Raw genomic sequence first — 22,440 nt, forward strand, 5'->3', positions numbered from 1 at the left:
TGTTCAGGGCATGTCCCACTGGAAAGAGGCCCCGGGCCAGACGCAGGACATGCTGGAGAGATTATATCTTTCGGCTAGCCTGTTCCCCCAGATAAGCTGGAAGAGGGAGATCTGAGTTTTTGTGCTTAGGCCCCCGGGACCTAGCTAAGAAGAAGAAGATAACGGATGGATGGATGGATGGATGGATGGATTTGCCACTATAATCCAAAAGATAATTGTTATTAACATCTGCACTCTCTTAGATTTGCTTTTTGCATTTTATGTTCATATATGAAAAGTATAAGAAGTATATGAAGTAAGATGCCCATACAAAAAAGACGTTGCATCTGTCACGATGGCGATGACAGTGATTAACCTCCTAAGACCCAAACTCTTCCATGGCATGCATTTCTAATTTCTCTTTGATATTTGGGCTGATTGGGACCTGATGAATGTAAAAACAAAGAATCACCAGATGTTTTTTTAACCTAATTTTTGTTTCTAAGAAAAAAGAGAGCCACATATGAGGATATTTGTTTAAATTTTTGATAGAACAGTAGCAGTATAATGTTCTCATAAGTAGATATCAGGCCCTTGTAGAGCGAAATTGAGTATTTTGGTCTAAATAACCCAAAATGTGATGTCCACATATGTGGACGCCAGGTCCTAGGAGGTTAAGTCAGACTTCGCACAAAAAGGAAAAAAAGCTGGATTTGTTTGTGGGTTACAAAGCTGCTTGCAGACGTGCAACAACTTAAGGCAGACTTAAGTCTAGATTAGACCTGCCTAGATAATAATATTAATAAAATAATATATGACTAAATAGTAACATTTTATCAATATTATTAATATATAAATAATGATACATGAAAAATATATGATTAAATAGCAATAAGGCAGCACGGTGGTTAGCACTGTTGCCACACAGCAAGAAGGTCCTGAGTTCAATTCCACCATCAGGCCGGGGGTCTTTCTGTGTGGAGTTTGCATGTTCTCCCCATGTTTGTGTGGGTTCCTCCCACAGTCCAAAGGCATGCAGTTAGTGGGGATAGGTTAACTGATCAATCTAAATTGCCCATAGGAATGAATGTGAGTGTGAATGGTTGTCTGTCTCTGTGTGTTAGCCCTGCGACAGACTAGCGATGTCACAGTCTGGCGAGGGCAGACTGTATGAATTGAAAAAAAGGACCCAAAATGCAGACTCCAAGGAACAGGGAACAAAACTTGAATGTTAACAAAAGGTGAGCCGTTTAATATGGCTGGTAGAAAAGGTACAAACAAAGGGCAAGGCAAACTGAAGCAAAATTAACACAAACCTAAACTGGGGAATCTAAACAAACAATAAGAAAAACCTAGACAAGAAACTTGGAAGCATGGCATGGCATGGCATGGCATGGCATGGCATGGCATGGCATGGCATGGCATGGCATGGCATGGCATGGCATGGCATGGCATGGACAACAGACGACCTGACAATCACACACTGAAAACAGAGGACTTAAATACACAGGAGGTGATTAGGGGAAGTGGAGACACATGAGGAAACAGCTGACTAGGATAAACATAATGATGCACAGGCAAGAGTAAAACTAACCGCATGAGCACAGAACACAAGACCCCTTTTCAAAATAAAACAGGAAACATGCAGACTTAGACACGACAACCAGAACTTGACAATGTAAGACACAGACATGAAAAGCATGAAGAGCAGGGGAGATTTAACATGGTTGGAACCACGAGGGGGAAATAATAAGAACTAGAAACACTTAGGCATGATAATACAAACTTGATAACATAAGACACGCAGCATGAAACACGAAGGGTGAGGGGAAGCTTAAATACAGGGGAAGAAAACATAAGGAGTCTAATAACCAAATGAACTTAGATAACCTAATGAACAAAATAAACTCAAACTTAAAACGCTGGGTCAAAAGACCCAGGATCATGACAAGCGACCTGTCCAGGGTGTACCCCGCCTCTCGCCCTATGACAGCTGGGATAGGCTCCAGCTGACCACGACGCTGAAAAGGATAAGCGGAAGCAAATGAATGGATGGATGGATGGATAAATAGTAATAATACACAACAGTTGAGTAGTCATTCCTGACCTGTCTCTGTAGTGTCACTAAAGCGGTCAGAATAAATTGACAGACTCATCTTCTGAATTGACATGGAATCTTATATAGTGTGCCCTGTGTTAAATATGTCCATTGCAAGGACAGAAGGGTATCACATGAACCATCAGCACATTATGGCTGTCTGTTTTCAGCTTGTCCTGCAGTTTCTAAATCCAAAGTGGATCTGATTATTATTTTTGGCTTGTATGAACTAAAACCATCCTTAAGTTGAGGGAGTGTTGAAGCATTCCCAGCATGTGCTCAGGAATCTGTGTTTTTTAGTTGTCTCTGTGATCAGTGTCACCATCTCCCCTCCCCTGTCTCTGTACTGCAATGCCTCGTCCTTTTTACTGTCTTGTTCACTTGTTTTATTCAGCAGCATTGCAAGACAAAGACCCCGAAGGTCCGGATGCAGCCAAAACACATATGCACCCACACACACGCACACACATTTTAACAGGATTAAAAATCCAACCATGTATTTTCCTCTTATAGAGTATGAAGTCTGCACATGCATGCATAATTTATAGTCAAGACACAAATACAAAGAGACATACAAGCACACACTCGTAGGTGACCCAGACAAGCCACTGACTGCAAGAGTTAAATCACTGTCATTGCATGACAAAGTTCAAGAAGCAGGTCTTCTGAGATTAATCTCTCTCCCACGTTTGCAAACAGCTCTAACCGACGTAATCAGAGTACATTCAGAAAGTTTTTAGACCCTTTCAAGCTTCCTACATTCCCAGCTTTTTTTGTCTTTTGTCTATTCTACAGCCCTTACATGTCTGTGAAAATCACCACAAATAAACTTTACTTCCATACTTGCTTACATTTTTGGTATCATTCAGATAAAGTGAAGCAATTGGCAGATTGCAGACAGATGGCCTCACGTTTGACACTAGAATACTTTGATGTACAGAGGAGCTCACGTTTGACTCAGTAGCTGCAAGATGCCCAGTTTCCTGGGGCTGCAGAACATGGCCAGATCATCACCCCTCCACCACCGTGCTTGACAGTTGGTATGAGGTGTTTTGCTGGCATGCTGTGTTTAGTTTCCAAATGTGGAGCTGTGCATTTAGGCCCGAAATCTCCACTTTGGTCTTGCCTGTTCAAAGAACATTGTGATTTGTTCAGACCCAACTTTGCTAACCTAAGCCATGCGATCATGTTCATTTTAGAGACAAGAGGCAGCCCCAGCTCCAAACAAGCCATACTTCTTCAGTTTTTATCTAATTATACTATCATGAACTTTAACACGCTAACTGAGGCCTGTAGAGTCTGAGATGTAGCTCTTGTGTTGTTATCCATTTCTCTGTGCATTGTACCGTCTGACCTTGGAGGGATTTTCCTGAGAGGTTCTGGAAAGACTGTGGTGTGTGTGTGTTAACACACCTGAATCCTCCCAGTGCAGCAAACTGAGAAAACTTCTCCTTTTACAGAGGTGCTCACACTTGCTGCTGCTCAATTAATCAAGTGAATTTGATTGTCAGCATCTAGCTGCTACTTGCCCTCTTAATTCCTATGGAAGTAGTAAAGGTGGACTTAGTTTTTCTGAAGACTGCATACAGTCTTTTTCATATGACTAGCTTAAAACAACTTTATCGGCAATGGCAGCCTCCGGTCTTTCTGGGAACGATTCTGCTGTCTTTTATGATATGAGTATTTTTTCTTTGTTTACTTTGATTCTTCATGGCAGAAATGTAAAAGTGCACTATACATCATGCTGCTATCGCACATTGTGTGGCATTGATGGATATGGCTGATGAAGCCATTTAAAAAAAGCGAAACCAGGTGGAGGAGTGTTTACTGTGACCTTCAACTGAACGATTCACAGTGAAAACCCACTTCTATCTATCTCTGATTGTGTCAGTGAATATTAGAGAGGCTTGATTAGTTTAATGTAGTGTTGTTAAAGGCAGGTGTGCACACACACACAGACACACAGACACACACACACACTGAAAATACTGCAGTCCTCGTCATGCCTCGCTGGCTCACAGCAGCATGATGTAAGGGTCCTTTTTTTTTCCTTGGCTCCTTTAAAGTGATGGAGGCCAGTTCGGCCGGGCTTTGTGCAGGAAAAACCTTTAATCAAATGAGACAGACGTTGAATGCGCCACAGAGTTTGTGTGCATACTAGCTGGTGTGGCACTTAGGGCAACACAACACAAATATGGTTTGAGTCGTGACTAACTAGGGTCAGGGGGAGTCATGAGAGACGTGTCTCTTTTTTTACTCATGCAGACACAGACCTCTTCCAGGCACTTGGCCTTCATGGTTATACAGACATAAAAAAAATTATAAAGCACAGTCACACAAACAAAAAGCATCCCCGGCCTTTGGGTCCTGATTCCCCTCTTCATCTGTCTGCCTGTTCCCCACGTTGGTGAGGAAAAACGGGAAGAGACAGCTTCGGTGAAACATTGCGAGACGTCCGTCCAGCGGACAGAGCGAGAGATCCATTGTGGCAGCAGACCCCTTTCTTTTTTTGTGAGCAACATTTTATTGATTTAAAACGGGGTTGGGGGGGGGGGGGGGGGGGTACAGACATATACAGCACAACTGTAAACTGCAGTAGCAAAGCAAACATTAGCAAACAAGGCATAGGGACAGCAAAGAAAAGACACAAAAACACAAAGTTAAAACCAATTATTGCCTCTTCCAGGAGATAACTCTGGATGAGAAGATTTTCCAAGCGTCAACAGTCGTGGGTCGAGCTTTATTTAATTTTGCTGTGGTATGTTCAAAACCAATAACACGGAGAAGACATCGTCTCCAGAATGATTCCATACAAATGTCAGGACAGAACCATTGCTTTGTAATAGTCTTCTTTGCGGATGTAAATCCAGCGAACAACATTTTGCATTGCATTTGTTTTAGGGAGATTTCAGAGGTATCATTAAGGAGACAAAGACCAGGATTGGGAACATAAAAAACTTCCAGTACCTCAGATTACACAGAGTTCACAAAGACCCAAAAATCGGATACCACAGGACAGTCCCAAAACATGTGCAAAAACGTGCCAGGTGATGAATCATTGCAGATGTGACAGTAATACGTAGCCTGTAGTTTCATCTGGAACCTCCTATAGGGCGTAATGTATGTTCTGTGTATGGTTTTGAAATGAATTAATTGATGCGCCAGGTTCTTAGAAGTCAAACTCAGATTAGACCACACTGTATCCCAGTCTATATTAACCTGTAGTTCTCCCAGTTCCCTGACCCAAATAGATTCAATGGGCAGGGACTTCATAGCATGTTCAGCTAATTTGTTGTAGATTTTGGAAACAGAGGGTCTGCCAGATTTAGGCAGGATCCAGTCCAACATGGGATGAGAGGGAAGAGGAGAGTCCCAGGGGACACCGTATGCTTTTAAAGCTGATCTGAGCTGCAGATATACAAAGTAAGAAGATGCAGGAAGAGAAAAACGTGTCCTTAAGTCCTGAAATGAGCAAAGGCCTTGGGCGTTGAATAGATCATCAAAAAGGTTTATCCCGAGTGAGAACCAAGAGGGTTGAACAAATGGTCGGCTGCCACATAGTAATTTTAAATTATGCCAGAGTGGTGAGCTTTTACAAAATTTAACTGGAGCACCCAGCCGCCGTTCTATCTTCCTCCATACCTGTATAGAGTTGGCAATAATAGGTCCAAATTCGTTGTTGTTGTAGAGCGTATTGGCGGGAACATTAGCAAACAGAAGATCTTGTAGTCTATGCGGTGCTGCCTTGGCGGATTCGATCATTTTCCACGCAGTAGTAGTCTCTGGGTTGACCCACGTACTAAGCGCCCTGATTTGGAATGACCAGTAATAAAACTCAAAGTTTGGTACTGCCAGGCCACCAAACAATTTGGGCCGCTGCAATGTTGACAAACGTATCCTAGGCCTTTTGCCATTCCAAATAAATTTAGACACCGCAGAGTGTATGTCTTTAAAATAAGTTAGAGGAGGAGAGAGTGGCAACATAAAAAAAAGGAAATTAAGCCGTGGCAGTATGTTCATCTTTACTGTGTTGATTCTACCCTGAAGCGAAGTTTTTAAATTGTCCCATCTTTGAAAGTCGGATTTGATCTTATTTAGCATAGTAGTAAAATTCTCCTTGATTATCTTTGGAATACTATTATGAATTGAAATGCCCAGATAAGTAAAAGTGCTTTTGATCTGAACACAACCGGGTAAGGAAACTTTCGTAGCTTTATCGTTCAAAGGCATCAAAGCAGATTTCGACCAGTTTATTTTGTAGCCAGATAGAGAGCTGAAATGGTCAAAGTTTTTAATCAATGGATGGATGGACGTCTCATAGTTGTCCAAAAACAGAATAATATCATCCGCATATAGAGATATGATATGATTATGACCACCAATTCTTATGGGAGAAATCGTGGACTGTCTAATGGCTTGTGCTAAGGGCTCTAGAGAGAGGCAGAACAGGAGAGGAGAGAGAGGGCAACCCTGCCTCGTTCCACGCTGCAGCGTGAAAGGGGGAGAGACCAGGTCCCCTGTTAAGACACTAGCAAGAGGTGAGTGATATAGTGTTTGAATCATAGCAACAAATTTCTGCTTAAACCCAAAGTGTTTTAATACCATCCACATATAGTCCCACTCTAGCCTATCAAAGGCTTTTTCTGCATCAAGTGAAAATACTGCACATGGATTTTGATAGCTGTTAGCGGCATCTATGATGTGCAACAGCCGTCTTATGTTATCAGATGCAAGCCGCCCTCGGATAAATCCTGTCTGGTCTGCATTGACCAAAACATGGATAACTCTTTCCAGGCGCAATGCGAGAGCTTTTGCAAATACTTTAAGATCAGTTGTGAGCAGAGATATCGGTCTGAAACTAGAGCACTCAAGAGGGTCCTTTCCCTTTTTTAAGAGAAGGGTAATAAGTGCTGTTTTCTGGTCTCTATGGAAAGACCCGTTCCGGATTGCAAAATTAAATGAGCCGAGCATGAGCGAGCCTATTGTATCCCAAAGTTCTAGAAATAGTTCTGGCGGAAGGCCATCCAGTCCAGGTGATTTACCTTTGTTAAGGTCTTTCAGCGCTCTATGCAGCTCATCTAGAGTTAATGGGGCCTCTAGCTCATCCTGATCTGCTTGTGGAATATGAGGTAGATCCAGATTCTCGAGAAAGTTATTACAGATAGTATCCTTAAAATTGATATCTGATTTATACAGATTTACAAAAAATGACGAGAAAGTGGTGTTAATGGACTGGGGATTTGTCGTAATTTTACCGTTTGCAGCTGTTATAGCTGGAATATGTGCCCTTGTTTCACATTCTTTAAGCATAAGTGCCAACAAATGACTAGGACGCTCTGATTCAAAATAGTACTTCTGTCTAGTTCTATGCAAGATGAATTCTGCTTTGGACAAGGTTATTGCATCATATTCTTCTTTTAGTGAAGCTAGGAGTGTAGACTGATCGTCTGACCGGCTTAGTTTTTGCAGATTCTGTAAAGATTCCACCTGATTTTCTAGATTGGACACCTGAGCACGTTTTGTTTTTGCCAACATGGAGGAGAATGAGATGGAAAAGCCACGAATGAAACATTTTGTAGTCTCCCATAAGACTTGTGGGTCGATATCCTCATTAGCGTTGATATCCAAAAAATCCTTCAGCTGGAGCTTAAGCAGGCTGAGAAAGGTAGAGTTTGTTAATAGGGACGTATTAAAGCGCCACCTGGGGGCCCTATTCTTTAAATTGGGCAGATCGACAGAGCATAACAAAGCTGAATGATCCGATATCAAGATTGGCTGAATAGAAATAGATGTATCACCTGAAACTAAGGAAGGACTAACAAAAACGTAGTCTATCCTAGAGAATGTCTTATGTCTATTAGAAAAGAATGTATAATCCCTAATGTCGAAATTCTGCATCCGCCAAAGGTCGATGAGATTAAGATCTTTTATAAGTGTATTCAACAGAGAAGATGAGAGATTAGCTACTGCATCTGGATGAGATTTATCTAAAACGGGGTTGACGACAGCATTGAAGTCTCCACCCAACACTATGGAATAATCATTGTATTCTAATAGTGTATTGGCAATATAAGTAAAAAAGTCCCTGTCTGGCTCATTTGGACAGTATACAGATACGAATACCAGTTTATGGTTTAAGATACTGCCACTTACAAGTGCCAGCCGGCCGTTTTCATCACTCGTGCTATACCTGGTAGTAAGGTCGAATTTTCTCTTCAGCAAGATACAGACACCCTTGGTTTTATTTGGGGCAGAGGACGAAGCTAGTAGTTTGTAGTGTTTGTTTTGAAAACGTGCCACATCACCTTGTTTCAGATGTGTTTCTTGGATTAAAGCAATGTCAGCGTTTTTACGGTATAGGTACTCAAGGACACGTGTCCGCTTAATAGCGGAGTTAAGACCATTAACGTTAAGTGACAGAATAATCAATGGTAGCATCGGTACGGCAAGTGTCCAAGAATGGTCCCAATGTGAAGATAGCAAGAGAGGAGCGTCAGTGTGTAGTAAAATACAAGGCCACCATACCCCTGCCAGGTACTGCAATGTTTCACTAATGCTACTGGAATTATAACTTTGCATAGAGATATGTCTGCAAGGGAGGGGACAGGGGAGGAAAAAACTATATACAAAAACTGGTGCAGACCGCACAGAGCTCCCTCCATAGGTCTGCTAAAACACAAACTTCTGATTGATTCGTAACCGGTCCTTCCACTCCAACACAAAAAACTTGAGGGTCAGACGTGCACACATAGTCAACGGAAATTAAGTGGGTAAGTATATCCCACACCCTCCCGACTGAGTGAAATTATCTTATTTAGCGAGAAGAAAAAAAAAAAAAAGAATATAAAATATGAATATTTGCAACAAAAACAAAATAAAATAATACAAATGTATCTTATATACGTACAGTAACAACAGCCAGCAAATATGTGACCATGATAAGCTCAAAGAAAAGTAAAATAAATAATTAAAAAAAAAAAAAAAAAAATACATATATATAAATATATACATACATGCACATACACATACACATACACATGCATATACATATATACACACATACACATATACATACATACACATGCATACATACACAAAATAAGATAAGATAAAATACAATAAAATAAATAATAAAAAATTAAAAAAAAATTTTAAAAAGTACCCCCGGTAGGGGCGAAGCAAGTCGCTAAATTAAATGTAACCAACCTTAACCCATGAAAGTGATACTGCTGTCAACCTAGTTGAGGCCTGCTGCAACTAAAACAGGTCAACTAACCGGCGTTCAGTCATTCATGTCCACTAAGTTGCCTTCTCCTGCATGCTGATTGCCAGCGTCGTTGGCCGCGCTGTTTAGATCGGGAGGAAAAGCGGGGGCCCCATCAACACACTGCGGCGTTGCAGGATTCAGCTTTCGCGGCAGGGAGTTAATGAAATCTTCTGCCAGTTGAGGGGATTCGAATGCCATCTTCTTACCACCGTGCTCTATCTTCATCACGGCGGGGTAAATGAGGAATGGTTCCAGGCCCATAGCCGTAGCCTTCTTCATGACAGGAGAGAAACTCTTCCTCTTTGCTGTTGTAGTCGGACTGAAGTCAGGGAAGAAAAGAAGAGTGGTGTTGGTGGCATGCTTCACTGGGTATGCTTTGCGTGCCCCTTTGAGAATTGCCGATCTGTCCTGCCACCGTAATAATCTGAAGATTAGGGTGCGAGGCTTCTTGGTATTAGTATCGCGGCCGTCGTACACCCGATGCGCTCGTTCGATGTCGATGTCGCGCCCCTCCAACTTTTTCTTTAAGGGAGACTGAGCAATCTCCCTTTTCCGTGAGTCTCTGGTTGAAGAGGTGTCCATAGTGGGATCGGCGTCGAGATAACTAATTTATATGACAGGATAGTGATAAACAGTGACAATGTGTGCAGAGCTAAAAACTACGCTGGCATTCCTGCCGACGGGTCACGTGATCTCAGCAGACCCCTTTCTGATGATTTTAATGAAGGTTGATGGACTCTGAGACCTGACTCACTGCATACTGTCCGTGATGTGCGCAGGACAACCCTGCCTTACCGAGAGTTATGGCTTGCTTCATGAGTGCCACGGTCTGTATATCACGACTCTTGTCCTTGTCGGTAAGGAGCAGTCCCTTTCAGCGTCCTCCTCAAAAGCACTTCAGGCAGATGCTTGTTCATGCAGGAAAAACTATGCACTGTGTCATGCTGCAGTGCCCTGGCGGACTAAGCAAAGCAGGGGTGAGGGTAAACTGAAACGGGCACTTTGCTGGATTTTCCATTTGGAGTTCAGTTTACCCATCCAGTGAAAAGACATGCAGAAATGTGCACTTCTTTAGGCTCTGTGGCCTAACCCGAAAGCTTGGTTAAGTAGTCAGGTATGCATTATGACAAAATCAACGGCCATTATTATTAAATAACTTTTGATTGTTTCTCAGGTAGACGCTGAGAAATCAAAGCCCTGTTAAACAATATTTTGCATCTGAGCATTAAGAATCAACGCACCAACTGCAGCTCTGTGCAGTTTTCCCAACATTTTGGCAGCAATTCGCGCCGTAGGCCGGAGCAGACAGTTGAATTCTTTGACGTCTCTCCAGCTGCCTGGCTTTCACGGAGCACCTCCTATCTGCATTTTGCCTTTCCGTCTTTGTATCGTTCTTCATTGTCGCTAACTGCTCACACATCCTCCATTTACCTATACTTTTCTCTCCCACCCGACCTCACCTCCTCTTCACTTCTTTGTCCGCTCGTTGTTTTTTCTTGTCTGACGAGTTGCTTTAACGCCTTGCAGCCACCTCTTTTTTAGCTTTGGTTGGACACTTTCACTCAAACTCTCGTTCTCCTTAGCATTAAAGAAAGAAAAACACAATTTGTATTCTGGGCCATGTCTGTGATGTGAGTGAACAGAGAGGGGGAAGGAGAGACAGGGAGGTGGGCAGCGAGGAGAGGAGGGCTTGTTAAAGTCACAGTTTGATGACTGGTTAAATGTATTTGACATAAAGGCAGGTGTCTGGGGGCATTCGCCCACATTGGTAGACTGATTTTTTTCTTTTTTCTTTTGGTTTTATTTTAAAGAGGGAATTTGACCTTGAGTCAGCAAAGTGGCATGCTCTGACGCCAGAGAAGGTACTACAATGCACCATCACTCACTTCCTAACATAACAATAGCTTGACTTTACTGCAGCGAGGAGAAATTAGAAATGCATTTTGCAGAATGATATAATTCTGCCTGATTTTGTGCATCATTACACAGGTGATTTGTATATTGACACACAAGTCTGCATTGCGCTTGAGTTTGCCCGTTTGTGGGGTTGTTTTTTTTCTTAAATATAGACTCCCAGTGTATCCTCACAGTTGGATAATGATGCAGTTAGAGGGGTGAGAGAGGGAGAAGGATGGCTATCCACACACGTGGCAAGTCAAGTGCTCAACAGTAGACTTTTTAGATGCTGGTGGCACGGTGTGTTTGGATGCATTTGAATTTGTACCTCCATGACTGAGCAATATTCCCCTGCACGAATGAGTTTGCGCATGGATGCCCGTTTATACATGTTACCCTGTATCCTACCCTGGCAGCAATGCCTGGTCAGCAGCTGACACCCCCCCACACACACACGTAAACCTCCCACCCCATCACTGACAGCAGCTCCTGCAGTGCTGCAAGAAGGAAAAAAGATGGAGCAGCAGAGCTCCACTGACCTTGCAGCAGAAAACCCAAACAGTTCCAACAATACTAGCACACCCTCGACTGCTCACACGCTAAAGCGCTCTTGGGACAGCGCACACACAGCTCTCACCCCTTGCATCTCTTCGTGCTCATTCAGACACTCGGTCTACACTTTGGAATCACCTCAGGCCTGTTTGCCAGCCTTCTTACACGAGGAAATGGACAAGACAGAAAATGTGCCCGAGGCTGGTGGTTGAGGACAGAATACGCGTGTTCCCATATACTGAAGCAAATGTGCATTCATTTATAAAGATAAGATAAGATAAGATAAGATAAGATAGAACTTTATTAATCCCTCGGGTGGGTTCCTCTGGGAAATTCGACTTCCAAAAAAAGCACAGCAACGACCAAAGTTACAGTTACAGAACTGTTATATATATATATATATATATACACACACACACACACACACACACACACACACACACACACACACATATAAATACAGAGACAAATATAAATAAAATATACAAAGGGGATAAATAGAATAAATAGGAATAAAAAATAAAAATACAAGTGAATTGCACATTTCAAGTATTGAGTCTATTGCACTGTTGACTATTTACAAAAAGTATTGCACAAGGTATTGTACAGTGAGGTGCAGAGGCACTACAGCTTAGTTGTTCCCCCCTCCTTTGTCCTCCTGTTTCCCCTCCCTCTCCCCTCCAGAGAGGAGTTAAACAGTCTGATGGCGTGTGGGACAAAGGAGTTTTTAAGTCTGTTAGTTCTTGTCTTGGGGAGAAGCAACCTGTCACTGAACAGACTCTTCTGGTTGTTTATGGCCGTGTGCAGAGGATGCCCAGCATTGTCCATAATGTCCATCAGTTTCTTTAATGTCCTTTTCTCTGCCACTGTCACCAGAGTGTCCAGCTTCATGCCGACCACAGAGCTAGCCCTCCTGATCAGTTTCTCCAGCGACAAGAGACAGAGAGTGAAACTGAGTTCTACCCGCAGGGAGGGAAATCAATAAACACCTAGAATTTAAATCAGTGCTTTGGCACAAGTATATATGCGATGCCAATACCAGCATCGGTAGTGATACTGTTGAGAGCTAAATCGATCCGGTCACCTCTACTCTCTCAGGTTTTTTTCTTTTGTTTAAGTCAGAAATACTGAACCATTGTTCAGCTCCTTTGATTCCTGTCTCATTAAGAACATTGTTTCACACATCCAGTTCCACTCACCTGAGCTTCCCTGCCATCCACTCCACCTGTGACGAGTTACACTTACCTGCCTGCCCGCTCTCCACCCTCCTGAAAACCTATCCATCTGCCAGCTTCCCACTCTGAATCAGCTGCTCAAGAAACTAAAAAGGTCTTAGAGTTTAATTGCAAAATCTGCAAGATCATCTCTGACTCACCTTGGCCATCACTAATCACTCCCCTCCTCTCTGGCAGAGCCTCCTATCCTTTGCCTTTAGAGAAACCTCCACTTGCCAGTATCACTTACCTGCCCATAAATTACACTTTTTATCATTGCAATAAAACCGGTGAAACTGCAGTCGGTTTCCAAGTCCTGCCTTTTGAGTCCAGTCCTTGGTTAAATATGACAAAACCATTGTTTCTCTTCAACCTAGTGCCTCTTTCTGATAATACCACAGGCCTCAGGCTTGTGTCGCCAGATTGAATATGACAGGGAAGTGAATGGGTTTCAGGAACAAGTGCATTATGGCATGAACGCTGTCAGAGAGAGTTTTTGTCTGTTTTGGGGCTTTGTTAATCCTGCTGGGAAAACACTGCTGTATTTAAAGCCTAGAAATATATTTGTCTTTAATTAAAAGGCAGGTCTGTTTCAAATGCATCGTATAAAGCCAAATGGTGTTTTAGTTAGGTATCACACAAAGTAGAACAGGGCTTGGCAAAGGCAATTAATTAACTATAATGAAATTTTACTTTGTAGAAGGGGGCTCCACCAATTTTACACATCAAAGTCAACGTGCAGGATGTGACAACGTGTACTCAGCACACTCACCAGCATTTTGTCAGAAGTCACTGGCATTAAGAGGAATGCACAAAGATTCATGTTTGTCAGCCAAAACACAGCGGTTCATATCCCATTTGAGAGCTTTGTGCTTTGTTCTTTGTTCCATTTTTTTTTACTTTTTTTCAGTTTTATTTGAATTTAGCTTTCATTTGCTCTTTATACACCCAAACTACTGAGCCAGCTTTCATTTTAATTGCTGGTTTGGGTTAATAATATTACGCCCCATGTTAACAGACGACTTAACAGTGTCATACGACCTCATTGACTAACCTGTGCTTAAATATTGCATATGACCAATTCACACACAAATCCAGGATTAAACTCCTGCATTTGTTTGCACTCTGCAAACAGATATAGAGACCCTCGGGTCATGCGTACACACAAATGACAAAGGCCAAGCGTAAATCCACACCCTTAAACTAAACTATATTAATAGATTTTTGTGGGTCATTCTTAATGCTTTAAAACAAAACAAGGCCAACCGTTAGTCCTATGGTTCACTATCAATAAAGAATTAGATTACATGTAAAATTTAACATGACATATTCTACTAGGCAGCACTTTCACTACTAGATGTGACCAATAGGAAGACAAAAATAAACATGAGTTGGTTTTCAAACTTTCAAACTGTTTCCTCATAACCTCATAATTGCCATTTCCTGACACATCAGGTGCTCTTTTTCCTCCGCCTGCTTCCTTCTTTTCCTTAAACTTGTTTTCTTTTCACATGAAATTTGATGCCAGATGTGTTGGGTTTTTTGCATCTCTCAGAGGAGGCACAATTTTCACAATGCTGGTTATTGCTGGGGGTTTTTTGAACAGCCAGGCTTACTGCTTTGCTGACAACCTCAACCTCAAGGTCAGTAAGAGAAATGGGGTCCTGGTTGAAGGCAGATTTCAGATACCAATTTAGATGTATGCACATGAAGGCCAAGAACAGCACTGGTAAGTGTACACATTTCATCACTTCAGTGCACTTACTTCAGAGAGGAATGTAAGAACATTTCTATGAACATATTCATGAATATTAGGGTCACATTTAGCCACACTAAGCCTCTGCGGTTAAATGTGAACCTCTCGATACACGAATGGTTTTGACAAAACTACAGCAATGAACTTGAGCAGAACTCTATTACATATGAAATAAAAATGTCTCAATCTCTTTACCTGACAATGCAATAAACTCCAGGTGGATCTATATTCTCCTAGTATGGCACTAAAAGCCTGTGGGACTAAAGGGGGGGGGGGGTTACACTTTTGTGTTAAGTGACCTTGTTGATAAATGATGCTCTCTGTTCAATCTGAAGGATCATTCAGTCCAGTCTCTGAGTGCATGAGAAACACAATACCAGTACAGAAGAAGAGATCTAATGGTAAAATGCAGATTTGTCATCTTCTTGTCAAATTTATCTTGGGTGCCAACCAGGCTCATCGACAGTTATATTTCAGTATAAACCAGCAGGAAAGCAGGTGATAACACAGAGATGGTAGCAGGGAAGAGAGGGGGTGGATGATTGGATAAGGGTTTTGGATTAAACAGAATATAGCGTCAGGGAATTGGAAATGAAGGTCAGATGAAAGGGGAGGAAGGTAAGAGGAAGAAGTGATAAATGGAAACTTACGCACCATCAGCATCCTTGGCTTTATTCCTAAGGGGCCAGATGTGGCCTGGTATATGTTAACATTAAATGGGGATTGATGGATATTGTTCTAAATAAACAGGCCTTTACAAGGCCACAACTACTTTGTGGCAAAACCATCCCTCCATTTAACTACTTTTTCTCCACATTAGAGAGTATTTGAGATCAGCTTTCATTGTGTTTATGCTGTTGGTGCTGTTGTTGTTTAATCAATATGATGTTGATCTGCTAAATTTTGCTTTTCTTGAAGAAATAAGAAAGCCAGTTACTAAAATTACTTTTTATAGAAGGATGTGTAATAATAGCAAAGAAGCGAAAGTTCCACATTGCTGCTTATGTCGAGTCCTCATCATAACTTAGCTGTAATTTCCAAACTATTCGTTGAATCCAAAGTAGCATTTTCGTTTCATTTCAGCCTTATTATTGTGAAACCAGCCAGAACGTGCCTGAAATTTAAACCAATTACAAAGCTGTATTTGAATAATTGCTGTGCATTTGTTGAACGGTGAATGTTTAACCTGAGGACTCACGGCATTCATATATATATATATTCATATATATATATATATATATATATATATATGTGTGTGTGTGTGTGTGTGTGTGTGTGTGTGTGTGTGTGTGTGTGTGTGTGTGTGATAAGATTTGGCTCCCCATAGATGGAGGCTTTAAGTGACTTTGACAAAATAGGTCACATCATCATCCTATTAATGTTCCTTTTCTTAAAAAAGACCCAACTAAAATAATAAGAAAACTCTCAATCCAATTTTTGCTCACTCCTTCTCCCATCTGACCAACAGGTTGTTAATGATCTCATTTAAGAGGTCATGGGTACTCTAATTGAAAGTGGGCTGACTACTGTTTCTCTGGACTGACCTCTGTGACGGTCTAAAGTTAGCACAGACTTCGTGACCCCACTAAAAATAGTCAAGTTTCTCTCACCGACTGACCTTACAAGTCCACATCGACCCTTTTAATTGCTCAAATTACCTTTGGAGCTCCCTTAAGGAAAGCCTTCTTTGCCTTTGGAGAAATAGTGACTTTATGTGGATTTAGTGACATTACTTTGGATGGAGAAAAGCTACACGATGAGCTACACTGATAGAACAAAGAGGAAGAGGCCCTATATACGCCAGGACCATTAAAAGTAATGCAAGTTTCCAGTATTGCTGGGCAATTTGCCGCTTGTTGCACCATGCTGTTCACTCTGGTAGCATGTGACACCTTGACACAATCACACAGTGTGCAGCTGAGCACTGTCTGGCAGTAAACTGCGCACTGCCACAATCCCATCACTTATTCAAATATTAGCCAAACCGCAACATCTGATGCTTCGATACAAGCTGTTCATTCCAGCCTCATAAGTCTTTGTTAGGAGGTGGCTCTGTTCCAGCACCAGTGCAGTCCACACACAGTCACAGTGCCACACATATACGCACGCGGCAGCGTCTACACACGTGTGTCTGCAGGCCAGCACACCCAATAATAAGCTGTAAACAGGCAGCATTGGGCACATTTTCTTTTAATTATCAGCCTGCGTATCATTGAAACCATCAAGCTCTCTCCCAACGCAACCGCCACAAACAACATCTGTCCTTGACCTTGGCAAAGAAAACCCACCAGTGTATAGCGAGCTGCTCCGCCTATCACAGCCTTCTGTCGGGTCAATTATGATAACAGGGTCATTTGTTAATGTGTCTCTGTGCTGTGTAAATGCAACTGCTTAGTTTGTGGGTGCATTGGGGTATATGGGGGGTCTTTGTGTCACCTATGACTGGCCCAGCGTTACAGGCCCTGTTTCTGTGTATCCGTGTGCATTACACACTGGATAGGGGTGAGAATTTAAAAAATGGACATCAATTGTTCCTAAATGCCGAACCCCGGTTGACCTTTTTTCCATCTCTTCAGCAAAACCACGTGACTCCCTCTTCTTCAGTCATCTTTATTAAAATCTGTGTTTTAATTAACGCCGTTCAACGAGGGCCCTCTGAACAGGGGGTTAATTGTGCTTTTCGTGAAATCAGCTCAAATGCAAATTCTCTCTGCGTGACCTCTGTTCCGTTCCTTGGAATAGTGTTTTAATTATCCAGACAACCTCTTAAGAAACCATGGTGACGGGGTAACCATATGGGCAGTAGTCAGGTCTCATCCTCGAGATACTGCGGATCACAGGAAGTGAAAGAATGTGGAGGATCAGTGGAAGAATGTTCGGATTTACAGATATTCAGGAAGTAAAGCACCAAAAATAAGGAACAATGATGATAGTGATGCTTAAAATAACAATAAAAAATAATAAATAAAGAAATGTCTAGAAGAAACGTCAATATACTGCTCACATTCTGACTATTGATTTCATGATGTTCTCTTATGTGCTATCACACGCTTCCAGAAACAGCTACTCCACTATCCTTCCCTACTCAGCCCTCTGCCAATGGGCTTCCATCCTCCCTGCTCACATTAACAGTCATGTCTCCACAACATGTGCGAAGCAACAATGGGCAGCAGAGCACAAAAGATAGGCAAACTGTGATTTGCATTGTAGGCCAAAGCACATCCTCAGCAATACGCAGGAAAAAATAAAACCCTGAACACAATCATCAGCAGCCATAAGTAGGCAGTAGGGTTTTTTTTATTATTATTATGCATGGTTTCACTTGGATTCACTTGACAAAATAAAGTTGTTGTAAACCAAAGAGCACTTTGATGTCAGTCATGTGTTTCCTGCTTCTTTGTCTGTTTGTACGCTAAGGATGTTAATGTCAGTTTGTCTGTGTATCAGTCCACCACTTTACCCGAGGCTGTAAAAGATGATAGAAAAGTATTGGATAGATTACCATGAAATGTATTACAGAGTTTTATAGCCACCACAGGATGAATCCTACTCATTTTGACCACACCCTCAATTTCCTGTCCCTCAATTTCCTGTCAATTTCCTGTTTAAAAAGTCAGTAGCGTAACATCATATCTAATAATATTTTAAGACTTCAAAGCCGATTTAGACAGCACATCAGCATCCATATTCTTGCTAATATAGTAATGGCATCATTCATATATCCTGTGTGTAACTCTACCACACAATTGAGCACAGTCTTCTAAAACAAACTGTCACTGTTAAACAGGTAGCACCTCGTTCACACATTGTCAATATACACATAACTGCACTCGTTCATGTCCCAGTCATACTGTTAATGTGACGCATCAGCGCAACTGCTGCGCATCTGCTACTGAAGGTTTGGAATTTCTACACTGGTTCCCTGTGCCTCCCTAAATCAGCCTGTTCTTATTCCTGGGGCAACAATTAATGGTGTTTTATCAAAGCTGTTGGCTTGGCTCATTTAGCACAAGGTGTCCTTAAGCAGCGGAGCTTAACGCATGGCATTAGCGAGATGGGACTGTCGATCATAGCTCGTGTTTCGTCAGGGTTACTGCTGTGAAGGAGCATTTTTTGTTACAGATCACAATCTTTTCACAACCTTAGAATAAGTTTTTAGCACCTAAACATAAACAAGTTTGTACCTCAAACTAGTACCTAAAACAGAGACAATATTGCAATGGCAGCAGTTGAAGAAACGTGGAATCGGACAAAATTGCATTACAGATATACTAGATATACTGTGCCGCAGTTTTCAAGACGTGTCCTTAAATGCGCATGCACATCATTGCTGTAGCTTCACACGCACATACACACACAGACATATAATGATCCACACACCAATCTTTATTTTTCTTTCCCCTGTCACCCTCTTTTTATCTTCTTGTCCTGTCAAACACGGTGACATAAGAAAAACATTCACTCCCTCTTTTTGAAGCTGTTTCTCTCTCTCTAACACACACCCTGCAACCCCGTCTCATGCATCCCTCCCACAGAGCATTATTTCCCACCTGGGTATTTCACACTCCGCAGGGCCCTGTGCTTTTTAATTCATTGAACTCTCATGAAATCCCAAGAAGATATGTTACCATGCACTGAGTCTGACTTTTATAGCTAATAGGGAAGTGGTGACAAAGTTTAATGGGGTTGTGTGATGTGTGAGTTTTAGGAATGGAGAGAGAGCAAGAGGCAGATACAGAGGGCTGTATTTTCATATTATCCTTTTTATTGAAATATTGGAGCAAAAAGAATGTTTTTATAGGTTAATGTCACTCTAAAATGGGGGTTTTTGGAGGGCCAATTCCTCATCTAGAGAAATTACCTGTGGTACACATCAGGGTCTGATCTGGGCCCTATTTTCTCTTCTCTTTTGTCTGCATATGCACTTTTTGTATATGCAGATGACACAAAATTGTATGTCCCTATAATTTGTCTTGGTTTGTTTCATATCTCGAGCCTAAAGACGAAAACTGACATAATTATATATGTAGGTATTTTACATTCCACAGGGCTCTATGCAGGGCTGCCATGAAATCACAAAAATATATTCTACCATCTGACTTTTACATCTAATAGGGAAGTGGTCATAAATCATTTAGCGCAATTCAGTTTTATTTATATAATGCCAAATCATATGCAGATGACAAACATTTATATATCTCTTTGATAATTTGTAAGTGTCTCAGTCAAGCTGCAAAGTTATAATTTAAGGTAAAAAGCTAACTACCAGTGAAAAGACAATACTGTTTTATATCTTTCGTCCAACTTTATAATGGATGGACTGGTGAATATGTTAGACATGCTTGGCTTACATGCCCCAAAGCTCGTGATCTGCCTTTTTCTATGTATTTGGCAGAACACAGAATTTATTATAAAGTCCAAGAATAACATATCAGTACTGCAGAATTATAGATATTAAATCTTCTTGTCGCTTTAGCCCAAATTTTGCACAGGCTTTAAATGGTTACCAGAAGATATATTTTAATTGCTTTGGTGATCCTCTGTCTTTGACTCTTGGCCTCTACGGGATCCTATCGTTATCTGTACGCCTCCCTTTTCAGTCCAATTTATCACTTCTACACTAAGAAGGCATCTGAAGTTTTCTCCATCCATTTTTTTAACCATTTTTGATCACCCCCTTCCACTTGAAGTGCAACCGACTCTCCCCCTCTCCGCAAACAAATGTCGCTCTCTAATTGGCCAGAACTGGGGAGTCATGAGAGCGTTGGTGTTTGGACAGCTGTTAATCTCGAAGGGTTGGCAGCGGCAGAGAAGATTGTGACAGTGGTGGGGAGAGGGATGACAATCTGGAATGGCAATGTGAATGACGCAAGGAGAGAGGAAGAGTTCAAGTCTGGTTGCAAATTACTGCCACCCCAAGTCTGTGACCACATCTGTCTGTCATTGTGAGGCTGTGGTGTCAGTGAGAAAGTGCTTCCACAGATATATAATGCAGTGTCACTGTTTGTCTCAATGCCTCTGCAGCATTGTGTAGTATGTACTATGGCAGTGCAGTTAATGTACAAGAACAGACACACACACACGCCCTGCACATTCATTCACTCCAAATCATCACACGCATGGGGATGCACTGTGTTTTCTCCATTGCTCACACTCACTCTTGCTCCATATCTTCCTTTCCTTCGATCCTATGCTCACACACATACACACAATAAAGCACACATACACAGCGCTCAGGGAACCAATCACCATCGCCTGTTTTCAGGTCCTGTTTGTGAATGGGATTTTTACGGGAGAGGAGGAGGCAGGCACCTCTGTGTTGTAGGCATGCAGCTGCTACAGCATCCCGTTCTCATTTTTTTTTCCTCCACAAGCTCAAATATTTCTCTCATTTTCTCTTTGTGTTTCATTTTTAATGTTATGGTTATTTTGGTTGTTTTTAATATTGCAGCATCACTCTTTCCCTCTTCTTGAACTCTCTCTGACTCTTTTCATCTTTTTTTGGATGGTGCAGTTGGATGTGACTGCTGCATTGAAATATCCCCCCTCTTTCACCATTACCTTCACCATCATCCACAGCTGTTTGCCTCTTCCAAATATTTTTAATTATCCTGTCCACTTTCCCATTTATTGCACAACTTGCTTTTTCCACAACATTTTTTCTATCTGTCACTCCATCTTTTTCTTACCCTTCTTTCTTCTCACCATCCCATCTGCATCCCGAGGAAGGTGGTGATGCGGGTAGGGTGAATGCCTAAAGACTCACACACACACAAACACACAAGCGTAGACACTTACCTTCTGTGACAGGATCTTCCGTCCGGAGTGCTTCTGAATCTTCAGTGGTTGAAGATAGAGCAGCGAGCCTCTGTGAGCTTCTGGCAGATAAAAAAGAAGTGGAGGACAGACAGAGAGGAAGAGAGAGAAAGAGAGACAAGACAGGAGAGGGAGTGAGAGGTATAAAGAGAGAGAGTGAGAGAAGGGAAAAAGTGGACTAGAGGGGCGGGCTGAAGCGATCCAAGTGGAGGAGGAGCAGGATTCTCCTAGCTAGCTGGAGGTGAGATGAAGGGGAGAAAGAGAGAGGGAGGGAGAGATAAAGGGAGAGGGAGGGAGAGAGTTAGGGTGCACTGGATTGGGATAGGAGGGGATTGTGTGATGTTTGAGAGGAGGAGGGATTGCAGCGGATGAAGGGAAAGTTGGAGAGAGGAGAGAGGAGGGAAGGGAACAAAGAGAAAAAGAGGTTTATTGAGGAGAAATGATGGAGGAGGGAGGATAAAAGAGTGAGATGCATGCGAAAGATGACCTAAAGCCAAGTATCCGAGGAGGACGGAAATGACAGATTAGAGGTAGAAAATGCAGACAGGGCAGCAGAACCAAAAGTCTAAAAGGGAGCCAGAAGACAAAAACACCTGACAGGAAATAGGTGTGATCAGCTATGATTTGAAGGAAGAGAAGTGGAAGTGTGGGATTTCAGGGCACCGTTATGTAACCTTTAACAGCGTCAAATAATACAAGAACAACTTATGTCAAGCCATCACATGCATGCAGTCCCTGGAGACAATCAATTTCAGAGTGCAGAAAATGTCCTTCCATCCATTAAATCTTACGGTAATCCAATCTTGTGTTGATGTGTTGCAGTACGGATACTGCGATTAACTTTGGAGCAATAACTTACCGG

General features: G+C 42.0%; 1 protein-coding gene across 1 annotated transcript in view; it reads right to left on the reverse strand.

Annotated features, from left to right (window-relative positions):
• The window catches only part of pvalb6 (parvalbumin 6), a 58,577-nt gene extending 36,747 nt beyond the window's left edge, over window positions 1-21,830 (reverse strand). The window contains exon 1 of the mRNA XM_085453688.1: window positions 21,561-21,830. The gene's annotated coding sequence lies outside the window, so the exon portion shown is untranslated. The remainder of the gene's footprint in view (window positions 1-21,560) is intronic.
• Between the last annotated feature and the right edge of the window lie 610 nt (window positions 21,831-22,440).

Source organism: Copadichromis virginalis, linkage group LG4, assembly GCF_057382275.1.
Source record: "Copadichromis virginalis isolate Kocher_CV1m ecotype Utaka linkage group LG4, C_Virginalis_male_GT1.1, whole genome shotgun sequence".
In the NCBI taxonomy this organism is placed as follows: Eukaryota; Metazoa; Chordata; class Actinopteri; order Cichliformes; family Cichlidae; genus Copadichromis; species Copadichromis virginalis.